The sequence below is a fragment of the Embiotoca jacksoni genome, unplaced genomic scaffold, assembly GCF_022577435.1.
Source record: "Embiotoca jacksoni isolate LCO1_2020_lvr unplaced genomic scaffold, fEmbJac1.0.p SCAF_105, whole genome shotgun sequence".
Classification (NCBI taxonomy): domain Eukaryota; kingdom Metazoa; phylum Chordata; class Actinopteri; family Embiotocidae; genus Embiotoca; species Embiotoca jacksoni.
The window spans coordinates 159489-176988 of record NW_027185236.1 but is presented as its reverse complement, the minus strand read 5'-3'; positions in this window follow the sequence as shown (position 1 = coordinate 176988).

Sequence of the window (17500 nt, the reverse complement as noted above, 5' to 3'; positions counted from 1 at the left end):
CAACACCTGTTCGGATGTCAGTTCGAAGGTTTTGGAGTGTCGGCCCGTCGGCAGTGAAAACATACCGGATGACACGAACCTGCCGGAAGGAAATAAACGAGATGTTTCACTGCTTTCAGACCGTCCAAGCAGCACAGCTTCTCTTTGAGCTAAATGTTTGCCTTCCTCCAGCTAATTGACCCAATGGACCAATTAGTGTTCAGTTACTGTGATTCTCATCTTCAAACCAGAGAGCGCAGAAATGATTTAGAGATTAAACTGTTGGAATAAGTCATGCACACGTTAACATGCTTGTTATCGAGGGTGTTCTTTGTTATGAACCTGCGTCCTGACTTGAGTTGAATCAACCAATCGGTTCGCACGTCTGCGGGACGTGTTGAAGACTTTGCAATTACCCACAATGCCAATCAATGTCACTTCAACTTGTATGTTTGTATAAGCATAGCTTAATTAGCTCAATAAATCAGTCCAAACAGTATTTATGAGGGGCGATTAAAAGGTTCCTGGTATACAAAAATAGAGCGCAGCACCGTGACCTGTGGAGCAGGACGAAGCCATAACCTTCGTGAGTGAGTGTTTCAAGTTAGGTGGTTTTTCTTTGATGTTGGGTTGTGCAACTGTGAATCCCCCCCCGGGGGTCAGACCGTCAACACCGAGTTCTAATGGGACCTTCTGAGGGGGAAAACATTCGCTGTGAAGCACCTGAACTGTGGCGCCATGGCAACAGGGTGTTCTCCAACATGGCAATGCAATCTTAGAAGTCCCTATAACCAGACATTTGACCCAAAATCTGCTTTAAAAAAACAACAAAAAAACAGCTAGATTCTGTTGTGGAAATCACTGCATGGGCTCAGGAACATCTGTTGAAGATTTTCTGTTCCTCCAAAATTTGACCAAAAATCTGATGTTTCTGTGCTCAAGCTTCAACTCGGGTGCTGATGTTGATCAATCGATGTGACTTTGAATATTTACCCGTGAAAGTAACAGCACATCGCTCTGCTGCGCTCTGCTCACGTGCGACAGAAAACAGCCTCTGAACTTTGATCTTTTCAGCTTTACTTACAAATTTAAGATAAAACAACAAAACAACCGATAGATGGGGAGGGGGAGTAAAGGGCAGCCGGCGGAGGTGGGGAAAAAATAAATTAGTGGGGAGTCAAGTCGAGACGGGAGAGAGGTGTGTAAAAAGCTCGGCGGCGGAGAGAAAGAATATTCTGGCAATCTGCTAAGGGTAAGAAAGATGGGGTTAGGAGATATGTTTAAAACAAACAAAAAAAAAAAAAAGGGTGCGCGGGAGATGGATAAGAGGGAGGAGAGGAAAGAGAGAGGGCAGGAGATAATGAGAGAGAGAGAGAGAGAGAGAGAGAGAGAGCGGGGGGGGAATGAGACGATAGAGACGATTTCCTATTCCGTCAGACGCACCGTGGCTCATTCATTATATTCCCCAGGCAATTACCCAGGCCACCTGCTTTGTCTCTCTCTCTCTCTCTCTCTCTCTCTCTTTCTCTCGCTCTCTCTCTCTCTCTCTTTCTCTCGCTCTCTCTCTATCTCCCTCTCCGTCGTTCGCTCCAATCTCCCTCCGTCACTCTCTCGATTGCTCCTTCACCGCTCCCGTGTGATCCTCGCCGGTTTGCCAACTCTTTCCACTTGCTCTCCTCATTTTTTTCGTTTTTCTCTCTCTCTCTCCTCACATTGTCTCGGTTATTTTTTATTTTGTGTGTGTGTGTGTGTGTGTGTGTGTGTGTGTGTGTGTCTGTCTGCTTGTTTAATGTGGGAAAAAAAATGCTGACAGATTGGTGTGTGTGTGTGTGTGTGTGTGTGTGTGTGTGTGTGTGTGTGTGTGTGTGTGTGTGTGTGTGATGTTGGGCCAGTCCTAATGAGCTCAGCATTGCATTACGCAGGACGCCAGGTCCGGCGCTCGCTGCTGCTTTCACTCGGCTCTGACGACTTTACGGGTTAAAACCTCAGACCTGCAAATTTCTTTTTCTATTTTTCCCGACGTCTTTGTTCCGAAACACTAAATGCCCGACTAAATGCTGTCGGAGTGAGAAGTGACGCTTTTCCTTTCTGTTGCATGTCAAGCTTTATAATGTCCATCTCGTCATTGTTTGTGTTTAGATGCTGGGATTACTGCTTATTCAACTCCCTCAGTGGGAGTTTCCAAGCAGGCGTATTAGCACTGTGCTGAAGTCACAATCACTCACACTCATTCTGGCGTGTTTTTACATTTGAAATTATATCAGTTGTAGGAACCTTTTTTTTTTTTTTCAATATTTGCACTGTTAACGGTATTCAGTTCAAAGCAATGGAAAACTAACTTGGTTTGGGTACAAATATTTTGGAACGAATATAACGCTATCCAGAATAAGCTTTTTATATCATTATATCATGCCTAAACCGAACCAACCTGCAACCGTTTCCTGAAGTCTAACTACGCGTTTATTGTTACCGTGACGACGAAAGGTTGGTAACACCTGTCGCGATTGCTAATCGGTCGTATTTAGACAAATGAGCTGTTCTTTTGTTTCGGGTATCGCGACGTCTCGGCCCTTTTAGACGCCGTCGTCCTCAGCGTCTTTGGAAACCGACCCACGTCGTTGTTTCGGTGTGAGGACGGCGATCAATTGCGGCAACTCTCAAAGCAACGTAGTTAATGTCAGAAAACAGCTGTGGTACTCAAACCTTGTGAGAAATGTACAGTCGAGGAAAAGAAAAGATAAATAACAGAAGCTCTTCTTTTCTCCGCCATCGACCAGTTGTAAACATCTGTCGCGCTTCATTCAAGCTGCATGAACCGCCGCTTTTTGCCGCGTTGCCGTGGTTTTTGGTGGGTGTGATGTATGTGGGGGGGGAGGGGAGGGCTGTCTCGCTAAAGGTCAAGATGTCATGTCCCAGCTGCCCGAGGCCCGGCGGGGGGTCCGCGGCTGGAACGAGTGGTCTTGGCGATGGGACGGCCGAGGTGTCGTTAGGACACAGTGGGATCGAGCATTAGACCTCATTACTGCTCTCTGATGGATCGGCCCAAAAAAGAGTCACATTTGCAGGCAAAGGCCGTAACAACTGGAGATCTCTCTCTCTGTCTCTCTGTCTCTCTGTCTCTCGTCCTCCCTCCCTCCCTCCTCTCACATTCAACCTTTTTCTTTTCACTGTCTGTCTCCACCAAAGACGTCATTTAAAATCCATTATAGAGTAAAATAATACATATTGTGGCCCGTCCGCCTGGCGAACATCATGATAATGCATCATATCTAGTTCTAGTCATGTTTTTATTTGTGTTTTTAAACCGGCAGATTCCCCCCCCCCCTCCCAACTCCACCACCACCACCCCTCTACTCTGAAGTACAGTGTTTTATCTCTGTTTTACAGTAGGACGACTCACTGCTGACATTAAACATGCTACATGGAGGAACTCTTCATGAATATTTCACTGTGAAATTAGGTGCGATGCTTCATTCCGGAGCACGAGCTTATAAATAAATGCATTTAAATCTATTGAAAACACGCCAGGGGGACCGTTTGTTTTTTGTTTTTTTGCTGTTTATAATCTGCTCCAAATTCTGGAAGTTGTTGCGGGTTTTATGGTCGAGCAAAAATGAAAACGACAACAACAAAAAATATATATAGCGTAGTGCTAATCCCTGCTGCTGCAATCCCTCATTCATAATTTGCAGGAAGCTCCACACGCCGCACCTGTAAATTGCGACACGTGTTTTGTTTTTTCTCTCTCCCTTCTCGCTCGCATCGCCGTCCGTTCTGCGGGTTTGCAAATCGACACTTTAACACTTCTACTAGCGCGCCTGCGGCGAGCTGCGAGCGCCCACACGCTCGGCCCAGATTTCATCGATGGACCGGAGTAGTTCCTTCTTCACGTGTCCCGATCGGGCGAACCGGTGTGTGTTTGTGGAGTCCCGCAGCTCTTCGTAGTGGATCCTGACCTCCGAGCAAACGGCGGACTTAAAGCGGACTTTAAAGGGATCAGACCCGGAGTCGGAGGCTCCGCGGGGCTGCAGGAGAGGCTGCTGGCCGGGGGAACCGGGGTTGAGAGGGACGGGACTTCTCTGTCAGGTCAAAAGGTAGAAACTGACGTTTTACAAATCCTTCAAGCCCAAGTGTCGTAGGATTTGTGTTGGACAATACCTCCTGATTCAGGGCCAGTTTTCACTGTCAGGGCAGGGAGTGTCCTTTGTGAAGGGAGGCAGAAAATAAAGAGAAATTCGCCCATTTTGAAACCTGCCGGCTGACACCGAAGCAAACGGACGACACCACATCTCCGTTTTTGCAGCTCTTTCAAAGCTTCGTATAATTTCTAGCGTCCTCAAACGTGAACGAGGTCAGCGATCGTTCCGTTACTTGCCTCAGTTTCATATTTAGTCGGGACGAACCGATAAAACCATCGATGACAAAAACCGCTGAGTTTGCATTGACGTGATCGGCTTGTTTGAAAGAGGTTTGTAAAACTCGCCCGCTGGCGACCCGACAAGCTGAGTCGCAGGCGACATCATCAGCTGGTTTTGAGTCAAGCTATCTTCAATCTGAACCGGGAGGAAGTGTGTAACATTCAGGGTGGAGTAGGAAGTCGTTGACGCATGAGACTGGAAAGGTTTAGCTGAGCTCAACAGAAAAGACCTTCATCTACCAATATTTGCTTGTAGTATCTTGGCCAATGGCTTTGCAGACAATAGCAACAATGCATGTTTTTAAAGCTGCATATTTTCAAAAAAATGTAACATTAGATTATTATTGTACTGTTTGATTTTGGGTGTTATGTATAGTTTTGTTTTTTTAAATTGTTAAAATTTCCAGCGTGAAGTGTTTAAAGTTTCAGTTTTTACCACAAATCTTCTAAACCCACATTTAAGGGGATAACAGCGTATAGTTATCGGAAACAAAAAATAACAACTTCATGATATGAATAAATATGTAAAATATGAACACCATCAGTCCAGTTTCAAAGCATCTGTATTGAAATCCTTCATAAAACATTCTTGCTTGAATACTACTGCAGTCTGACCGGCTGTGATCTCGCGAGCTGTCACAACAGCAGTCAACACTCATTGCTGAGAGCTGCTCCCCCAATGTGTTCATGATGGACGCTGTATTTTGAAGCTAACAAATTGTTTTCCCTCCCCTGGTTCCCCCAGTGGTGGTCGCTGCTGTCGCCACCAGCTTTCTTTTTTTTGGTGTTTTTTTTACGCCTCACGGAGCAAACTGGACTCGGACCACAAACAGTCATGCATGCAAGTGGAACCAAACACGCTGGCTCTTCTCCATGTGGAGTGGCCTGTCGTATGTGCGTCTCGGAGCCCTCTGGGCAAGTACTGTGCACTTCCTGGCTTTGCTTTAATGACCAGTGAGCAAACATACTCCAGCAGCCATACAGTGAAGGATATGAGGGATTAGGAGCGCACGCACACACACACACACACACACACACACACACACACACACACACACACACACACACACACACACACACACACACACACACACACACACACAGATACACTGATATGCAAACACAAGAGTGAAGTGAGAGGATCACGGACCACGACCGAGATCCTGCAGCTGATCATATCAGGCAGAATAGTAGATATCATAACAGAGGCTGCTATTTTCAAAATCAGGTTTCAGTTTCATACAGCAGTCTCATGTTTGTAGTGTTGTTATAAATCATTTATTCAGCAGTTTAATGGCTGTAGTGACACACGGAAATATTGTTATGACTGATGAATTAGAAAAGAATCGACAAATATAAGAGCCAAATTGAAATAAATTACCTTCAAAAGATTTTTCATATTTATACATTGAAGCTGCAATACCACCGAGTGCCACTGGAGGTCGGCTCCAAAAAGCCGCCGGCTCCGTAGACTCCCATTCAACTTCTCTCATGAAACACGTGTGGTGCGGCTAATTTGTTTTAAAATTACAGGTCGCAGAATCGTGTCGTAAATGAGACGTTTATGAACCGCTCGGGGTAGAAATCACACGTTCAGCAGCTCAGGAAATACGTCCAAAGCAGAGCCGGTCCGCCGCTTCGCCAAACAAACCGTCAGCCGAGAGCATCAATTCAGGCAGGACGGTTTTTCTTCTTTTATTGAGGACTGAGATCAAAATTTATGCTTTTTCCATTGTTATTTTACGTCAGTCTGGCATCTGCAACTCTTCATCAAACCATTCGCGGTGTCTCTTTATTCTTGTTCATTAGCACTTGGAAAGATGGACTCCCCCCGCGAAACAAGGAAAATGACTACATAAAGAGGTAATTATGGGATGTAACGATGTCTAATGTGTGCGCACATGCAAACCGTGTGGTTTTCAGACGTGTGGCTATTAGACGTAGCTTCCTAAAATAACAGACCTTCCAGGGAAGCTAGTTTCTGGGTTTACTATCAATCACAATAAGAGACAAGCCGTTTCACGGTTCATGTAAATATTATGTTTATTTAGAAAGATGTAGGAGTGCAGCTTGACTCGATATATTTCTAGACCAGTGAGGGTGGGAGGGCAAAGTTAGTTCAGCCTGTAGAGACGTAATAGTCACGTCTATGGGAAATACACCAGGTTGAAATAGACTGTAATTATCCTTTAGCTGCTGAGCAACAGTGTCGGTTTGTGAACGTTATGAAGCCTCTAGTTCGGAATGGTTTGGACCAGGAAGTGACCATATTTGGACGAGCCGGGGGAGGAGCCAGCGGTGGACCTGACTCGATCTGAATGGAAACCCGCCCCACCAAAATAAGACATGCTTTTTGGATCCGACCTCTAGTGGCAGTCGGTGGTATTGAAGCTTCAAGGCACTTTTAAGGCACTTTTGCATCGGACTCATTTTTCTTGTGTGTTTTGACTGTGACACACAATCACAGTCTGGATCATCACTGATCCTACAACAGTAGAAGGTCAACCCTGTTGTTGACCGACTCTCTGGAAAGCAACTAGTCATCATTGTTTCCTCATACCTTCCATGTGTGGCGGTATATGGTGACAACGCTGCTGACCCCTGATTGGCCGCAGGGTTTGCAAACACCCGGGCCTTCCATCGACTGGAGACTTTGCTCAGATCAAGCGAGCCATTTGGCCGTTGGGCTCGTGTGGATCTGGACCACCGGTGGGCCCCCGAGCTTCCACTCATCAAGGCCACTGAACCGCTGCAGGTCCTCTTGGCACAGTAATCCAGCGAGTGTGTGCCTCTTGTTCACACTGCCAGTTTTACGCACGGCGTTGGTAGGAAATATGATATTTTATGTAACTGGACCACAATCTTTTTATAGGCAGTGTCATTAAAAGCGGAGCTTACGTAAGGCTCCTCCTCTGCCGGGCGGCCGATAAAGGCAGGACGTTCGGCAGCGAGGAGGAAGAAGAAGAAGAAGAAGAAGAAGAAGAAGAAGAAAAAATCTGAAAATGCTACCCTGCTCCTCTCCTCTCTCCCCCCCCCCCCCTCCTCCTCCACCCCACCTCCGCACACACTTAGCACCCCACACCCCCAGCCCGACAACTCACCGGCTGCACCACACATTTGCACCATGGGAACCTGTTGCCATGGTTACAGCTGGCAGCCGCACGGCGAGGGCCCTGGCAACCCACCACCCACCATCAACCGCCACCATTGCTAACCATCTCCTGTTCTCCCTCTCTCCGTCCACAGTTTTCCCTCCCGAAGCCCCTCCCACCTGCCCTCGCCACCCCCTCCCCCACCCGACCACCACCACCACCACCACCACCACCACCACTAACCCCTCCAGCTCCCTCTCGGTCTCTCCGAGGTGTCTTACTGTGGTGTAGATTTCAGGAGCTGTTTTCCCCTCAGTCTCATTGGACTCATTAGTGTCTTTTACTGAGGCTCCGTCTGTGCTGAGCGCACACACACACACACACACACACACACACACACACACACACAGGCCTCTGCTTCCTTGCTTGTGTGTGTGTGTGTGTGTGTGTGTATGTTTTTGAAGCTGCGGTTGCGTACCAGCGTGCAGGCAGGTGCGCGGCGTCGCTGTGTGTTTTGGTGCCTCCTCGTGCAGAGGCCCGAGCAGCCCCATAATTACGGGGGCTTCAGGCTGATGCTGTCTATGTTTGATTACAGTGATCAAGGGCCAAGTTATGGAGACTAAAAATGCCTTCACCCGGTGTCACTGTGCTTATGTGTGTGTGTGTGTGTGTGTGTGTGTGTGCGTGTGTGTGTGTGTGTAAAAGAAGCAAGATGCAAGGCAAAAGAGTTCACGTTAACTCGGAGCAACCGAAAACATTGTCAAGAGTTAAATCTTTATTCTTTTTTTTTTTTTTACCGTTTGTGTGTCTTTTTTGTGCGTTGGCGTGCGAAAAACCCAAACAAAGTAAAATATTCATGTCAGAAGTTCACATTAAGAGGAAGCAAAAGTAAACCGGCGGGAGCTGAAATCTCTCCGAGTAAATTATGAGCTGCTCTCTGCTTTAACCGAGTTTAATTAAGCCGAATGGAACTCGTCTCCTCAAGCCTTTCGCGAACGATTAACTTTTGTGTTTTCTTCGCGCCGGCGCCGAGGAAAAGGTGCTCGTGTCGGCACGCGTAAAAGCCGGAGCCTCTTTAGTGAGTGTTACGCGTGAGGATCGACACTGATTGGCGGCCATTTATAAATGATGGTGCATAATGTAGTGACATCCCCTCCGATGGCGGCAACTGGCTCAATAAAACATAAGCCCTCCAGTCAGGGAGATGAAATATTCAGAAGGAGGCCGAAAGGATATAGGAGCTGCTTCTCTACTGTGTGTGTGTGTGTGTGTGTGTGTGTGTGTGACCTACTTGATTATGTGAGCATTTGTAAGACACTTGTCCAGGGGCCCCTTAAACCATTAAATGTCAGGCCCGAGCCGGCTAAAAGGATGAAGAGTGAAAAAGTCAGCTGGTGGCGCGTAAAGTACGGAAAAATAGCAGTTTTGTGTTTATTGCGGCCGTTGCGTTGCATTTAAATTTTTTTTTTGATGCAGCCCGGATGGAGACGACGCATCTCTCTCTCCTCGCTGCCCCGTCACGGGGCGCCGCTCCTTAAAACGGCTGCAGATAGCGGCGACGGTCGCGTTATCGCTTCCTGATTTTGTTTTTGTTTTTTTTTGTTGCCGTGACACAAAAACAATTCAAATGCACAGAAAGGGAGAGAGAGAGAGGTGGATGGTTAAAATGCCCCCCAAAAATTTAAAATAAAAAGCCAAAAGGGGGCGGGGGGGATGGGGTGGCGGGGACTCATTTACCAGCTGTAGTCCCGGCCGCCTGCCGGAGGCCACAGGTTGAACGGAGAAGCAAGAAGCTGGAGAACGGTTTGTGTTCAGGGAGCTTCTTTTTTTTTTTTTCCTCTCCACATTCCTTCGCTTGTCAGAGCCGATACCTCTTCGCCTCTAATAGGGGCACCGGAGAGGACGGGCAGCATCTGCTGTCAAAACCAAATTATCTTCTGTCAACAAAACAGGAGGGAGAGCCGCCACCTCAGCCGGCCCCGCGGTGTGTAACACACACACACACACACACACACACACACACACACACACACACACACACATTTCACTCTACGCCCATTAAGGGTCACTTAAGGCGACACCAGTTGTGATTTTTTTTTTCCCTTCTTTTTTTTATTCATTTATTGACTTATGGCAGTTTCCGCGGTCAGAGGCGGCTCGGTTTGGAATTGTTGTCGGATTAGAAAGAAGACATTACGAGGCGACGTCGTGCCCCCCCCCCCCCCTCCGCCACCCCCACCACCACCCCACACCACCCCACCCCACCCACGGTGCTCCGACAGCTCCGTGATGGAGGCGACGGTCCGCAGCTGTAGAGCCACCGAAGCTCCCGGGTCTCCCAGGAGGAGAGTAACGACCTTGTGTGGGTCGCACACGACCGCCACCGAGGTCGATATATTTATGGCACCTTAAATCAAATCATCCCGGGAGGGAGGCGCTTGCGGTGTCGCCGTGAGCTTAAGTGAAGGATTTTGCCGGCTGTAATAAGCAGGTCATGTGATGTAAAGAGCTGAATGGAGGCTTAGTTGTAAAGGGAAACGAGCACCGGGCAGCCAAGAGGGTGAAGCTGTTCCCTAAATGCCTCACATGCAAGCTATTGCTCGATGTTACATTTTGCCGATTTTCCATTTTACCGATGTTCCATAAACGCCTCATATGGCATCAGTTATTGGTAGACGCTACAATATACCAGTGTTCCCTAAACGCCTCTCATGCGCAAGCTATCGGTAGAACTTACATTTCGGCGTTCCCTAAACGCCTCACTTGCTATCTTTTATTGCTAGATGTTACATTTTACTGATGTTCCATAAACGCCTCACATGCAATCAGGTATCGATAGATGATACTATTTACTGACGTACCCTAAACGCCTCACACGCTCGCCATCACCAGACGCTACGATTCCCAGATGTTCCGTAAACGGCCAACATGCTCAGTCACGCGTTTTAGAAAACTAAATTGTGTTTGCGCGGATGACGCTCGACGTTGACGGATCCCAATTTGGTTCGGAACGACGAGGCATTTTTTGGACATCAAATAATGTCAAAACAATTCGGTCAGTCGGTGCCATTAAAGCATCGAAGCGCAGCACGAGGCCAAGAAATAGTCTCATATCTTCAAGAGTTTTTCTATCTGTGCTGAAGCACTTATTTAACAGGAAATAACAGCGTTGGACTGTATGTCACAGCTACACACACACACACACACACACACACACACACACACACACACACACACACGCCGCCCCCCCCTGGTCGTTTCAGTTTGTTTTGTGTGAGACGAGCCTGTCCGTCTCTCTCTGTAAGTGCACGTGTCACTTCATTCCTGGGCTGCATCTATTTTTCATGGAGGTAAATTGCATGGCAGCGTCGAGCGCTGAACTCTGCCTCCGTAATCCCAAGAGATGACCTCTAATAATGCCGAGCCTCCCCGCCCCCCTCCGCCCCCCTCCGTCCCCCTCCGTCCCCCTCCGTCCCCCTCCGACCCCGTCCACCCCCTCCGCCCTCTCCCACTGCATCAACAGCTCAGAGCCCTCCGGGCCAAGCGCTTCCCTCAATCCTGCATGTTTACCTCCTCGGCTCTCTCTGCTTCAGGGCTCTTTGGCCTCCTTCTTATATCTTCACCTTCATCATCCAGTCGCTCGTTCTCCTTCTGGTGAATCCGGCCGGGCTGCATGTGCGGCGCCGTTACCTCCGTGCGTTACAAGTGTTGCAGGGAAGTCCGCCTCTCAGGCAGAGCTCGCGTCCTCATTGATCTGACGGATGCTCCAGCTGAAGACAGTAAACAGATGCTTTGATAGCCCGCGGCTCCGCACAGCTCTCTGCTTCCCGCTGTAGTGGAGGCGCCGCTACAGCCTCGGGCACAGTGTCCCATGACTCGGTGTGTGTGTGTGTGTGTGTGTGTGTGTGTGTGTGTGTGTGTGTGTGTGTGTGTGTGTGTGTGTGTGTGTGTGTGTGTTAATAACACAGTAATGAATGAGCTTGATCATTTTTGCATTCAGTAGTTTCTTATTATTATTGTTGTTTTTTTTTAAAGGCCATTAGTGAATTTTACACTGAGGGGGTTTTCAATTAGAAGATATTTAGTTTAGGGCCCGAGCACCGAGTGATGCGAAGGCCCTGTTGTTTTCAAAGGAATTATAATTTTTGTTATTTTTATCCTGAAAGTTTAATCGCATTTTTGGCGGCTTTAACACACTCGAACGTGTCAGTCCCGGTGAAAAATTACATAATTTACTGGTTTTCGTGAGTGGGCGTGGCCAAATGGCTCACTAGCGCCCCCTAAACTGCAGCCCCGGCACCTCGTTTCAATTATTTTTCAAATTAAATGTTATAAATAACATATTATAGTACGTTCTGTTTATAGGCCTTTTACTTTTTCATCCTTCTAAGACTATTAATAACTCCATAATTGTTTTTTTGTCAAACTAAACAGTGATATTGGACATTGAAATTAATATTTAAAAAAAAAATGCTTTTTTAAATTGTTTTTAATACTTTCGACACCGTACTTGAATCTGGATCAAACTGCTATCAAGATCTATTCATAATAATACTATTAATATTCAAATCTGCTAACAAGCATTAGTAGTTGCTAACCAGAAATCTCTTTTAACTTTAGATGTGAGACTGAAACTGACGGTGTGAAAGTTAAAGACTGTAAAATCTGATTCTAGTCTTTCCATAAATTTTCTGTGTTTGACATGTTCTCAGCGGTGTTGCATCACTTCTTCAGGCTGAACAAGCTCCACGGCTCAACTTTTTTTTTTTTTTCATGTTTCTTGATCTCAGATTTGTTGAAAAATGACACGTTCCTTCATAGCTTGATATTATTTTAAGACCCCCTGTTCAGTCGTAACCAGGATGTTCTTCTGAGGCGCGGAGCGGTTGGAAATACGAGTTTTTTTTGTTTAGTTTTTTTTATCTGACACCGAAGTGATTTTGGTTTCGGAGGTCAAAGGTCACCGCGACCTCACAAAACACGTTTGCGACAATAATTCAATAATTCTTCTTCTTCAGCGCCACCAACTGTCTCGGCGGCTCACTCGATCCGGCGTATCTTCCGCTGCTGCAAAGGATTGTGGGTCAGAACAGCCAGAGCAGCATGCTGACCTGCAGACTGCAAAAATACGACCGGATGTAGTAGGAACATCCCGGTTCTCCTGGCGTCCTACGTCTAACAGACTCAAGTATTGGCGTGCTGAGTAGCGCGGTAGTATTGCTCCTTTTCGAGTGCCTCATCCTGGTACTTTGTAGTTGGACTATATTTCAACGTTTTGGTTGGATACTGAATCGGTGACGCTCATCTTCAGGTGTCCATCTTGACTTTGCAGCCACGTTTTACACGTTGTTGTTTCTCTGCGTTCTCAACTTTTGTTTTCAATCAGGTTTATCGGCCAAATTCCTTCAGAGTCTTCACCACGTATACGTTACCGGGGTTTGGACGAACACGGTACGTCGGTGCGGTGGGTTCCTACGTTCTCCTGTCGCCGGTCTGCACTTGCACACGTTAGTTACTCTCGGTGTCACTTTTTCCTTTGAATCGCCGGGCTGCTCATGACTGATCACAGGCAGAGACTGGAGGGATGAAAGCTGATGGCATATGCTCGACAGTCTGTGTGTCAATACCACACACACACACACACACACACACACACACACACACGCACACACACTCGTACAGACAGCGACACCTCACAGAAGAACAAACAACGGTGTCACGATCCTGTCAACACTCATCACTCCGCCACCCTCAAACTTCCTGTAACGGCGATGAAACCACCTTTTTTTGTTGTTGTTTTTTCACTTTGAATAAATGAAACAACAAAGAAACCACCAGCTACACTGTGTGTGTGTGTCTGTGTGTGTGTGTGTGTGTGTGTGTGTGTGTGTGTGTGTGTGTGCATGAATTCTGCATGCAGATAAATACAGAAATTATATATATATATATATATATTTTTTTATTTTTAGTTCACTGACCAAGAGGATCATCACCGGCTGATTTATAGGAAACAAAGTCGGTCATGTATATTAAAAAAATTAAATAAATCACCCGCTCCAATTAAACGTCTCCTGCTCAGAGTTCAGGGCTCCTTATACCTTTAATAATACAGCGGCTCAGACACTCCAGTGTTGTTTCATCACTACTCATATCAGGGGCAAGGAAAGGTTTTAAACAAATTACATTTCACGGCCGGCGTCCATACCTGCTTCTGACGAGGGTTAATGTGGGTTCAATTTAAGGAGGCGAAGGCCGATCAGGAACCCCAAAATCTGTCACCGCACCCTCTCGCTCATTTCCTGTCACCTGTGGATTGTTTTTCTAATCATGAAGGCGTAAAAGTGGCCAAAACATGACATTTAGTTTGAAATGTGCGCAGAGCTTCTTTCCTTCTTAAACTTTAATTTACTTTCATGTTTATTTTCTAGCCTCATTTATTCTGCGGTTGTCTTGGAGTTGTTGCCACGTCTCCTGTAACTCAGCAGTGTTTAAAATGGTACCAGAACCAAAAGCTCCACTGTATGAAAGTAGAAAATTAAAACCCATTAAAAAAAAAAAAAAAAAAGTTGAGAAAAAGTAGACGTCCAATGTTCGACAACTTTCATCCAATCTGTTGTTTGTAATTCGGATGTTCTGATTGCTTCTTCTAGACAGACAAAAACAAAACGCAGAAAAACCACCAACAACGACCCCCCCCCCCCCAAAAAAAAAAGAGGAAAAAAAATCATCAAAATATAAATTTTGTGTATCTGAAACGCACCAAAAAAAAAAAAAATCCATCAACGCAACACAGTTTGAGCTTTTTGACAAAAAAATAGTTGAACATTTATCAAAGACTGGTTTTCTGTCATTTCTGTCTCATCAGGATGTGTACATTTAGGTAGGTAGGTATTTACTTTATTAATCCCCGAGGGGAAATTTTTTTTAAAATTTAAAAATACGACACGTGACACGTTTTAAGGACAATACTTAATTATTATGACTTCAGAGTTGCTGCAGATGTGCACGACGCACATCGAAACGTAAAAAAAGTATTCTAATTTCATAAGATGCCGAAATGATGCGAACCGGCGGCGGCGGAAGATGAATAAATAAATGAAAGGAGGGATTGAAGAGGGCAGTTAGATCGCTGCTCCGTGCAACTGATAATCAGGATCGGGAACGGGCAACTTTAATGGCTGTCAATTAAAAACTAATTAGAGGGTGTAAGCTCAGCGAGATCGGCTATCAGTCCATTTATCATCACACAGCTGTCACACACACACACACACACACACACACACACACACACACACACACACACACACTTCCTTATTATCATATGGACATTGTGTTCAGTGTCTCTATTTTTTTTTTCAGTTCGGACCCTCTGGCGTTTGTGCAACACACACACACACACACACACACACACACACACACACACACACACACCTGCAGCGTGGAGCCCCCCCGCCCCCCCCCCACCCACAAACACAGACAATAAATACATATGGAGCTCATTCAGCACCAAACCAGCTGTAATAGACACGTCCCCCCCCCCCTCCTCCGTCTCTTTCATTTACCGCGACCGAATTGCCTCCGAATTGATGGCAAATAGTGGAATTTGACCCAAATGTATTTCTACAAAATGGCTCGCGAACAGACAGACAAATGAAAACACATGACCTGATGAAATTGCAGAAAAAAAAAACAAATTCAAATTGGGGCGAATGACTTCGACCGTGACAACCAATTAGTGGCAAATGGATGTATGTGCATCTCCGAGGGGAGGTGGAGGAGGGTGGGCGGGGGGCGAGGGGTGGGGTGACTCTGCAGTTCCAGGTCTCGCATGACGTTTACTGCCGAGTGTTCAGAAGATCAGCCGGAAAAAAAAAAAAAAAAAAAGTCCACATTAAATGAATAAATTCTGTTTTTATTTACACGCAGGACGTCCGTGAAAGTAAAATGATATCAGTGGAAATGCGTGTTGTCACTCAGACGTACACGGATGTTGATTTTCTCCACTCGCGTGTCATTAAACTACAGAAAAGGAAGAAGGTGGCGCATCATTAAAAAAAAAAAAAAAAAAAAAAAAAAAAGTCAAACCTCAAATGGTGGAAAACGACTTATCGCCTTGGAAATATGACAATTAAACGCAAAAATCATTTCAATCATCCGACATAGTTGCGATCTGGTTTGTTTGTATATGAAACGCGACCGGGCGTCACTTTTGGGTCTAAAGGGCAAATTGGAACGACTTCCGATTTTCCCGAGCTGTAAACAAGGTCGCGCGTCTGAACCGGCAAACGGGTCGGCGCTGAAGTTCAACGTCTCCCGAGTGCTCCGAGGACTCCGTCGGCTTCGAGGTTCAGAAGATCTCCTCGTTTACTCCGCGACGGCGTGTTCATGTCGCAGCTCGTCCGCTACGAAGGGTCAAGGCTGCTGTTTTGTGGAACGGAGACTTCGAGCAACATCAACCACAAATGTTTACTATTTTTTTGACCCTGAAGTAGACGGGGAGGAGTTGTTATCGGAGACCCGGCTCACCCCGACGCTTATTTATTAAAAAAACCGACAACTTCCTGGAGTACGGCGACACGTGTGGTGTCGAGCTTTCGGGTGTTTTAGTGAAGATATTTAGTTTTAAGCTTCCGTTTCATTGCTGTTTTTACTTCAGGAACATTTGTGATTATTCTGCGGACGTGGATCCAGAACCGGAGCAGAAACTTCCAAAATCCAATTCTCGTAAATTAATGTAAGAAATAAGTGAAATTCCATCTTTCTTTTTTTTTTCTTTTTTTTTTTAAGAATACAAAGTACGAAGCTCTTAAAAAAAAAAAAAAAAAAAAAAAAAAGCTCTGGTCCGAATCCAGTGACGGATCAGAACAAAATGGCTGCTTGTCATCTCCATAACGGAACAGAATGAGTAATCAAAGGCCAAAAACATTATTCCAAAAATGAGTTGATAACGTGTGTTTGTGTGTTTGTGTGTTTGTGTGTGTTCCTGCCAGGCTTTTTAAAAAAAAAAAAAAAGAAAAAGAAGGAACTCTTTGGAACCGTTTTTCAAAAGTTTTGCTCACAAGATTCAAATTGCGACCTAATTTTTTAAAGTATTACCACCAACAATACACAAGCCGACACTTTGAACTGCGTTTGACGACGCGCTGTTTTGGCACAGTTGGAACAGACGGCGCTGATGTCGGCTACTGGGCTGTTTTGTGCTGACAGGAAATGATGCAACGCCGCTTTAAAGGAGGCCAACTGAGCTACAAAATACAGACGCTGCTTCCAATTTTCAAATCCAACACACTTCAGAAAAAAAAAGTGAAAAAAACAAAAGCAAAAAAAAAAAAAAAGAATGCTTTCGCAGTGATTTAATAGTTTGTTTTTATTTTCGCAGCTGTTGCGAACCATCTGTCGGGACATTTTTTTTTCTCACTTTTGTTTTTCCCTCCCAGTCACAGAAGTAAAAGAAGCGTCCACGCTCGCGTCCAGTTCCTGCAGGTTCGCCACGACGTCAGCCGCGTTCCAGCTGACTCCTTTCGGTCGCGTGACCTTTTGACCTTTCCGGACATCGGCGGCGGGAACGGGGGTAAAGCTACGACGGGTGTCGCGTTTTGTTTGCGTGTTGTCATTTTCGGTGACTTTTCCATTTGGGACGTTTCGTAAAACGTCCCACAACCGAAAATCTCCAGATGTGCGTTTCCTCGCTCGGCCTTTTTTTCGAATCGTTTACCGTCGGCCGTTTGGCGCGTCGAGACGGGAGGCGTCCTAATCTATCCGCCGTGTTTCCCACCCGGTGCTGTCGGAGCCTTTCGAATGGCAGATAAACAGAGCGGGGCTGAGGCTTCATCAAGAGGATTAAGTCTGCCGGTGTTATCTCCAGAGGAGCCTCTCTGCCTCCTCCTCTCCTCCCCCGTCGTTCCTCCTTTCCCCCGGAGACATCGAGGACTTCTCACCGCGCACGCCACAGAGTTCACGCCCGGTTCACAGAGTCTCTTCGCCGTACCGAACCGCGGCGTCGTGGGCTCCA